This window comes from Gigantopelta aegis, chromosome 11 (genome assembly GCF_016097555.1).
Source record: "Gigantopelta aegis isolate Gae_Host chromosome 11, Gae_host_genome, whole genome shotgun sequence".
In the NCBI taxonomy this organism is placed as follows: domain Eukaryota; kingdom Metazoa; phylum Mollusca; class Gastropoda; order Neomphalida; family Peltospiridae; genus Gigantopelta; species Gigantopelta aegis.
In genome coordinates, this window is record NC_054709.1 from 16,219,474 (window position 1) to 16,229,201 (window position 9,728).

Below are 9,728 nucleotides of genomic sequence, written 5' to 3' on the forward strand. Positions count from 1 at the left end.
GACGGACAGACGGACGGACAGACGGAGATAAAACCTATAGTCCCCTCCGGTTGAACCGGTTGGGGACTAAAATGAAAGAGAACAAAAATGTCTTTAAGGAGGAGATAACTCTGTAAACATATCTTGATGAGGTTCAAATGGAGTTAACGTTCTTTATTGGTGGATCGGGTTGTAGGTTCCTTTGTACCAAATCAACGTTTACTAAAAAACTGATATAAGCAGTGTATCAATACACACAGGCAGTGCACCAATAAAAGTGTGGCCCGGGCCCGTCTAAATTTAGAGAGAGTTATATTTTTTATATTATTATTATTTTTTTTTTTTTTACGTTGGAGAATGTGAGGAATTGCTTCGGGAACGTTTGTGGCCTTCGTTTGTTGACACCCCCTAATGGATTTTGTGGATCCTCCACTGAATTGTTTTGTTACTCTATACCAAGTGTAGCTAAAAAATGTATAACAGTTTCTGACTGTATTATGGGCCTATGGCCTTTATACTGAATAAATTGTCTTTCTTTTTGTCTGTCTGTCTGTCTGTCTAGGTGTTGCAAGTTCAACTGAAAACACCCCATAAGCAACTGCGGAAACAAAAGCATTTTTTTTTATCACACATGTAACAAATGCTTTGGTTTTAATTAAATAAATAAAACACCTAGCTAGTAATCAAAAAGAGTAACTTGTAACAGGAACTTCTAATTTCGTGGCAGCGACCGATTGTTTTGCCACTCACTATACCAAATGTTACCACTCCAATTGAAAATAACAGAAGCAACTGTTTCAAAGAAATATATTTATTTTTATCACAAATGTAACATAAAAAATGCCTTATTTTGAATGCCACAGCCTACTAGTATTATATCTAAGATCGAGCGTTCTTAATCGAAAACAGGAACTTCTAATTGCGTGGCAGCGACCGATTGTTTTGTCACTCACTATACTAAATGTTGCAAGTTCAACTGCAGAAGCAACTCTTTCAACAAAATATATTTATTTTTATCACAAATATAACATAACAAATGCCTTATTTTGAACTCAATAGCCTACTAGTATATAAGATCGTGATTTACTAATGGAAAACAGGAACTTGTAATTACGTGGCAGCGACCGGTCGTGTTGTCACTCTCTATACCAAATGTTACAACAGACATCTGCGTTGTACTTGAAACTCGCCGCTAATCCGTATATTCAGCTGTGCTGGAGTGTCGATAAACAAAGATTATTCTCCTTTATCTTTCATTTGTATAGATCAAACGATTTCTAAACAGCAGAGCCCTTCAAACTTTCTGTTTACTTGCAATGTTATAACGTTTCACTGACGCCACAGCCGGCAATGGGTGAGTGCGCAGAGATCGGTGGGGTTTTAATAAAAATGTTTAATATTTAAAGGGACTATCCTAAGTTTTTAACACTAACAAGACTGCTCCTCCTCCCCCCCCCCCCCCCCACGCAACAAAATGAACACATCCTGCTTTTTTTTCTTTTCTTTTTAACAACATTTGTTTACCGTAACATGTTTTAAATATATATTTAGCACTGAACATTTGGAATGCTTTAGGAAAAATGTAGTGGGTGTCCTCTGATGACTACGAGTCAGAATTACATAATGTTTGACATCCAATATAGCTAACGTGCTCCAGTTAAACAAAACCAACTTTTTTTCTTCCTCACACATACACTGTGTATCCTTGCAGTGGCAGTCCTCTTACGAAACTACGCACATGGTGGTAGTTCTGCTGGCAAAGAATGTATCATTGGAGTGGCAGTCCTCTTATAGGGCGACGCACATGGTGGCAGTCCTGTTAGCAAAGAATGTATCCTGGGGTTGGCGGATCTGTTAGAGATAACGTACACAATAGCTTAGAGATGGCAGTGACAACCTTGTCAAAAGATGCAAAAAATATGATTTTCGGTTACTGTAACATTTTTGTCCTTCACATGGATACGTGGCAAGATGACCGAAACTGAAGTGGGACGTAGCCCAGTGGTAAAGCGTTCGCCTGATCCATTAGGCTATTTGTCGTTCCAGCCAGTGCACCACGACTGGTATATCAAAAGCCGTGGTATGTGCTATCCTGTCTGTGGGATGTGCATATATACAAGATCCCTTGCTCCTACTGACAAAAAATGTAGGGAGTTTCCTCTATGACTGTATACGAATTACCAAATGTCTGATATTTATTAGTCGATGATAAATACACCGAACAATGTGCTCTTGTGGTGACATTAAACAAAACAAACTTTTACGTTTTAACCAGTGCCTTACAACGGGTTTATCTAATGATGTGATATGTGTTCTCCCTCGTCTGGTGGAAAGTGCATATAAAAAATCCCAAGGGTGCTGCTGATGGGAAAATCTAGGAGGTTTACTCTAATGGCTATTTATCATTCATTAAAGTCTTTTGTAGGAGATATCACTGGCACTATAATTTGCGATATCTCCTGCGATATCTCCGCAGGAGATATCGCTTCTTATAATCTTGATTGGTCAAATTTTAATCACAAGACAATGTATTGTTACGTCACTGTGTTTGTTTCAGCGCTAAACCTACCATTAGTGACGTCACGCCACTGCCGTTCTGCTAGTTAAAGCTGCAGTGTCTGAAATATTTTTTATTATTTAAGCATTTAGAATAGATGATCCAGTTCTGTTTAATACATAAAAGGCCCACCACATCGCTATAGTTTCGCAATGCTCGCTTATCTACATTATCTAGGTCAACTGTAAACCCAATGGCCAGCTTGTTTTTCTTCAATTAGCAGGACGCCAGTAGAACTGGGAATTTACGCGATTTACGCAGGCGCTGAGCTTCTCACGTGGCACGGTGATTTTGAACAAATTTAACTGTCTTGACTGAGGGGTCGTCTCATACCTCCAAAATATATTTATATCCATAGAGGTATGGTACAATACCTTTCCAGGGGTCGGTGGGGGATTTGCCTTAAAATTTTGACAGTGACCAGCGGTTGGCATACGCGTTACATGAACGGGGGTGTTAATAATTACGTAACGCTCTAGGGGTATATGTTATTTCTATTCATTACTTAGACCTAAAAATGTGGTGGTTTTTTTTTTAATGCGCGGTCGGTCTAGGATCGATCCCCATCGGTGGGATTGTTCCAGCCAGTGCGCCATTACTGGTATATAAAAGGCAATGGTATGTGATATCCTGTCTGTGGGATGGTACATATAAATGATCCCTTGGTAAAATTAAAAAAAAAAAAAAAAAAAAAAAAAAAATAAATAAATAATAATAATAATTAAATGTAGCGGTTTCCAAGGCGCGTGTGCAGGGATTTCAGTAGGGTTGGGGGTTATAGACTGCGTTGAGCGAAGTTTATGTGGGGCCATGTTCCCCCAGAAAATATATTTCCAATTTTTTTTTATCTTGGTCAGGGAAGGGTTTCGACCCCCAATACCCTCCGCCCTGCACATGCGCCCGTTTCCTCTCTTAGATTATATGACAAAATTACCAAACGTTTGACATCCAAAAGCAGATGATTATTAAATCAATATGCTCTAACACTGATGTCGTTAATTGCGTTAAACAAAACAAACTAACTTTACCCTTTCCAAACGAAATAATATTTATTTTAATTTGTCGATTTTACCACACGTAAAATTAAAAAGTGAAAACGGTCATTTACTACTTTAGTATATTTTATTAAAATATATACATGATCAGTGTGTTATACAAACTAAGCTTTGAAAGTTCTACTAACACTTTATAAAATATTAATTCTTAAATAGGAAGGTACGATTGTCGATAGTACGTTGTCAAGATCAAAACCGGTTTTAACGAAAGAATAGTACGTATTCTCAACCGGCCTCGGTGGCACAGTGGTTAAGCCATCGGACTACAGGCTGGTAGGTACAGGGTTCACAGCCCGGTACCGGCTCCAACACAGAGCGAGCTCTTAAGGGCTCAATGGGTAGGTGTAAGGCCACTACACCCTCTTCTCTCTCACTAACCACTAACAAACTAACAACTAACCCACTGTCCTGGACAGACAGCCCAGATAGCTGAGGTGTGTGCCCAGGACAGCGTGCTTGAACCTTAATTGGATATAAGCACGAAAATATGTTGAAATCAATCAATCGTAACCTCAACCGAACGTTCTTTGTACAGCGCAAGAATTCTCATTTCATTTTTTTAGACAAACCCTACAATTTCAAATCCGCAAACGCACCTGTTAACTGAAACTGACAACAGGCTGTCGTTTGTGGTTTGCCGAGCAATGGCCGCACAGGCGACGAATCGAGCGTATACTTTTGACGTTCTCCGTTCATAGCGAACACACACGATTTTTTTAAAAGTGCAGTTGAACTTGTATTTCATATTTGTGCATGATATTATTATATTGTAACCAGACACTGTAACTTTAACGAGTCTACCGCTGACATTCAACCCACATTACTGACATTGTTTACAACTGTCGCAAATGAAAGAATGATAATGGATGATAAAAAGAATACCCCCCCCCCCCCCCCCGTGTCTCGGCAAGCCTCGGATTTAATACTTTTATCAACGAGTGCTGATAAATTATGATATCACAAGACACGAGGGGAGTATCCTCTATGTATCACCGGCATCGGTGGTGTCGTGGTTAAGTCATCGGACATAAGGCTGGTAGGTACAGTGCTCGCAGCCCGGTACCGACTCCCACCCAGAGCGAGTTTTAACAACTCAATGTAAGACAACTACACCCTCTTCACCCTCACTGACAACTAACAACTAACCCTCTGTCCTGGACAGACAGGCAAGATAGCTGAGGTGTGTGTGCCCAGGACAGCGTGCTTGAACCTTAATTGGATATAAGCACGAAAATAAATTGAAATGAAATGAAATGATAATTACTGTGTATCTGCATTATCAAATGTTTGCTCATGCAAATATTCCGTTGTTTATTTTTAATATATTTTCCGAAGGAGCATGGTTCGACCCCCTTCATCAACTTCTTTCGCCAGTCTAGACCCTCCCTTGCATAAATGCGTGTACACACGCTTGGTTTGACATCCAGTAACCGATAGTTAATAGGCCAGGAGCATTAGCCAAAATATAACAAGCACCTGGGAAAAAATAGTAGAAAGATGATTTTTTCGGGAGAACTCCAGAAAACCATATCTACTAATTTTTTCCAGGTTATATACTAATGCTCCAGGGCCCCTTTCCACGAAGCGATCTTAGCCCTACTATTGTCGTAAATACCTACCATCGAGACCTTAAATTTTGTCTACGACCGTCAGCCCGTTCCACGACGCGGCGTAGCTTACTATCGTCGTAAATTACTGTGAACATTTACAATTGGTACGAGGCAGTTGTAAGCCACTAAAATAGCTGTCAAATGGCAGTTAAATGATGATTTTGTCAGTTTCTAAGAAGGATACTAACTTTTTGTATAAAAAATGGATATAATCAGGCGCGTGCGCAGGGGGTGTATGTGGGGGTCGACCCCCCCCCCCCCCGCTCAAGGCGAAATATTTTTTTTGTCAGAAAGCAGCTTGACTAGCCAGCAGAAAACTCCTCAGAATAGCCCTAGACACCTCGACCACCCCACCCCCCCCCCCCTGCAAAATTTCCTGCGCACGCCCCTGACTAATAGATCTCTATATAGCAAATAACTTTTATAGAACTCCACGTTCGATGAAAAAACATTCTAGGCCATAGGCGTTCACACGAAAATACGGGAGATAACTCTCATGTCTTTTGCATTCGGCAATTATCGCTTAGCAAATAAACTGACAGTTACTTCATGGATGTCCGATACCAATGAATACATCTAAGATGTTCCGAAAAGTCGGTAACCAATTCATTATTTAACTAATTTGTATTTCTTCGCAAGGAATATTTTAATCATTAAAGGGGCACTTACGACTACGGTAAGGTTGCTTTGTGGAACGTCTGTAAAGTTTACGGTGCCAGTTGTAAAATTCACCGTAAGTCACTACAATTAACCTTAGCTACAATTCTTTCGTGGAACGGAGTCCTGGCCAATAAAGGCGCAGACCGTAGTTTTAAGCCATAAACACTGGACACTAAGTTTAATTAAGTCTTCAAATCTGTAACACATTTGGATACAGTTACAACAGAGTGAAACCAGTCTGTGTCGTTGAAACAGTGAAATACCCTTAACAATAGAATAGGAAAGAAATGGTTTATTTAACGACGCACTCAACACATTTTATTTACGATTATATGACGTCGGAAAATATGGTAAAGGACCACACAGATACCGAGAGAGGAAACCCGCTGTCGCCACTTCATGGGCTACTCTTTTCGATTAGCAGCAAGGGATCTTTTATATGCACCATCCCATAGACAGAATAGCACATACCTTTGATGTACCAGTCGCGAGAAATAGCCCAATGGGCCCACTGACGGGGATCCATCCCAAACCGACCGCGCATTAAGCGAGCGCTTTACCACTGGGCTACGTCTCGTCTCCCCCCCCCCCCCCTCCAAAAAAAAAAAAAAAAATACAGCACGTCGTCTTAACGGTTACTTCTCAGACGCACGTGTGTTTTAAAACAAATGAAAAATGCACATTGTGGTATAAGAAACACCAGGATGACCAGAAACACTTCTGTTGTACAGACATGAATAATCTAAAGAATAAAATATATGTAGTGTTTGATTTCAGTGATCATAAACGGCTCTAATAGTTTAAACTATGCCTCAGTGTCTGTCCCTTTAATAAACCATTATACTTTGAACAAAAACAGTTCCACTGTATTAATGGCCCGTGTGACAACCTGGAAATGATAGACATACACGTGTCAATGTACAACTGCTATGGAAAGTAATAATAATAATAATAATAATAATAATACATTAAAGTTAAAGTTTGTTTTGTTTAACGACACCAGAAGAGCACATGGATTTATTCTAATCGGCTATTAGATGTTAAACATTTGGTAATTCTGACATACTCTTTTAGAAGGCAAACCCCCCCCCCCCAAAAAAAAAACCAAAAAAAAAAACCGCTACATTTTTCCATTAGTAGGAAGGGATTATTTTTACATGCACTTCCCACAGACAGGACAACACATACCACGACCTTTGATACGGGCATTAGATGGGACGGAAATGTACCCAGAGAATGGTTCCGCCGAAGTGATTCGATCCTACAAGTTCATGCACCTCAGGTGAGCTTTCTACCAACTGAGCTAATAATATACTATGACGAAAATATGATATCCCAGCAGTTGCCATGGAAACTATTATTAAGACAGTCAAAATTAAAACGATTCAGCCATCAGCAGAGTTGTTAAGGAAAATATTAGTGATATCCTAGCATAACTGTGTTGAAATTCTCAATCGAAAGTGTAAAGGCGGCTGGAAAGCACTTTAAAGAGTTAATCAATGAGAATTAAGCTTTTCGGAAGGTATGAAGGTCTGAAACGAGTCCAAAGTTCAACAGCTAATGTATCGCTAACGCTTGCAAACTATTTTGACTGGTTCTCGGTGTGGTAATTCGGTTTACTGTGTAGCGAAAAACCCAGTCTAGCGAGCGTTAGCGACAAGCGGTTTGACTGAACTTAACCGGATGGCATGTCCAGGAGAGCGAGCCATCGCGCTCGCTCGCTAGACTGGTTTCTTCTCCTAGCGTTACATGGATGTAATGTGATAGAAGACGACGGTACCAGTCAAATTATTCGCGAACATTCAGCCTTCTGAACAGGCCACAGACCACAATTAATTACGCTATATGTTTCTATATAGCGTTAGTGGCTATATAACATTTTTTATTAATATCAGCAGGCCCATGGATTTTGGTATGTACCTTTGCCTGCCTGGGGGAAACATACCCTGAAAAGGACAACCCCTGTTGTCCAGCTCTTTCTTCCAGGATTTTGGTTCAAACAGACACACCCACTATACCTGGCCGAAGTACACCCATTTTACACAAAAAGCACTACTTTTGCATGGGTCGGAATTACCACAAACAAATCTTCAATGTCAACTTTAGTCAAATAGTTTCCACTTCAAAGCTGTCTGCCATAAAATAATCAGTCAAACAGCAGACTACTTGCGCGGACAAATTTCCGGATTTAGCAAGAGAAAGAAGGAAGGAAATGTTTTATTTAACGACGCACTCAACACATTTTATTTAAGGTTATATGCTGTCGGACAACCAAATGGGAAGATAACTGTGATCTGTAGCCAACACACTATAATTGCCAGTTAGTAGGTGTTTTGACTGATTTGTGGGTGCATGTAAATTATGTAGTGGTGATACACTTTCTCAGACCTCCCATCATTGGCGCAGCCAGGATTTTATATTAGGGGAGAGGCACCGACACTGGGGAGGGGAGATTTCAGAGCCGGTTTATTTTAGTAGCATATGTAGCACGTGCTACGGTCCCCGCGTTTCAAGGGGACTCGCGTTTCAGGGAGCCCCGCGGTGATGTGTAAAATTTATTTTCCCCAGGTCAATTTTTCCCCTCTCCCCGAGGGGGTTGCAAAATATATATCCTGGGAAGGGGACCTCGCTGTTATTTTTGCTACAGGCCCCGCGGATCCCGTAACCGGTTTTTGGAGATTTACAGTGTCTTTGAATAGTCTTAGGAGGGACAGAAAATAAAGATGGTGGGGAGAAAAAAAAAAAGATGTGGTGGGGGATAGCCCCATGACCTCCCCCCCCCCCGACCTCTCTCTCCCACCGGCTACGCCAGTGGCTCCCCCTAGTGGGCCGATCTAAATACTTCTCTAAAGCACACTTCTAAATGCTGACACCAACTGAAGTGTTCACCTGAATGCTCCCATAGAGCCCACATGTGAATGATGCCGTAAAGTACATACTTTTATCACTAAGGCAAAAAAGTTTAGGAAATTGGTAAATGTGCTTAATGAAATAAAACTCCTAGAACACACACATGAATGATACCCTAGAACGCACATATGTATGTATGATGCCCTAGAACGCACATATGAATGATCCCCTAGAGCGCACATATGTATGTATGATCCCCTAGAACGCACATATGTATGTATGATCCCCTAGAACGCACATATGCATGATCCCCTAGAGCACACATATGCATGATCCCCTAGAACGCACATATGAATGATCCCCTAGAACGCACATATGTATGATCCCCTAGAGTGCACATATGTATGTATGATCCCCTAGAACACACACATGAATGATACCCTAGAACGCACATATGTATGTATGATCCCCTAGAACGCACATATGAATGATCCACTAGAGCACACGTGTATGATCCCCTAGAACGCACATATGAATGATCCCCTAGAGCACACATATGCATGATCCCATAGAACGCACATATGTATGATCCATAGAACGGACATATGTATGATCCCTAGAGCGCACATATGAATGATTTGCCAGGGAACACATATGAAGGATTCACTAAATCACATATATGAACGATCCTCCAGAGCGCGCATGTGTATAACCCCCTAGAACACACATATGAATGATCCCCTAGAGCGCACATATGAAGGCTTCCCAAGAGTACACTTCAAAATACTCCCATATGACACCAAAATACCTTAACGCTGGATGTACACGGGGACTGGTTCCGGTTCCCTCCCATCGACCGGTCCCTGGAGTTCCATATAGATTTTCCCCATTCGCTGACGTCATTTCAACACGCGTCAAAAGCTTCTGTTGTCAAAGGTCACGCTTTTCAGCTGTACATACCACACGGTCTCACATTGAAACGTGATGTCCAAGAGCCCGATTTGCCATCTGTTACGC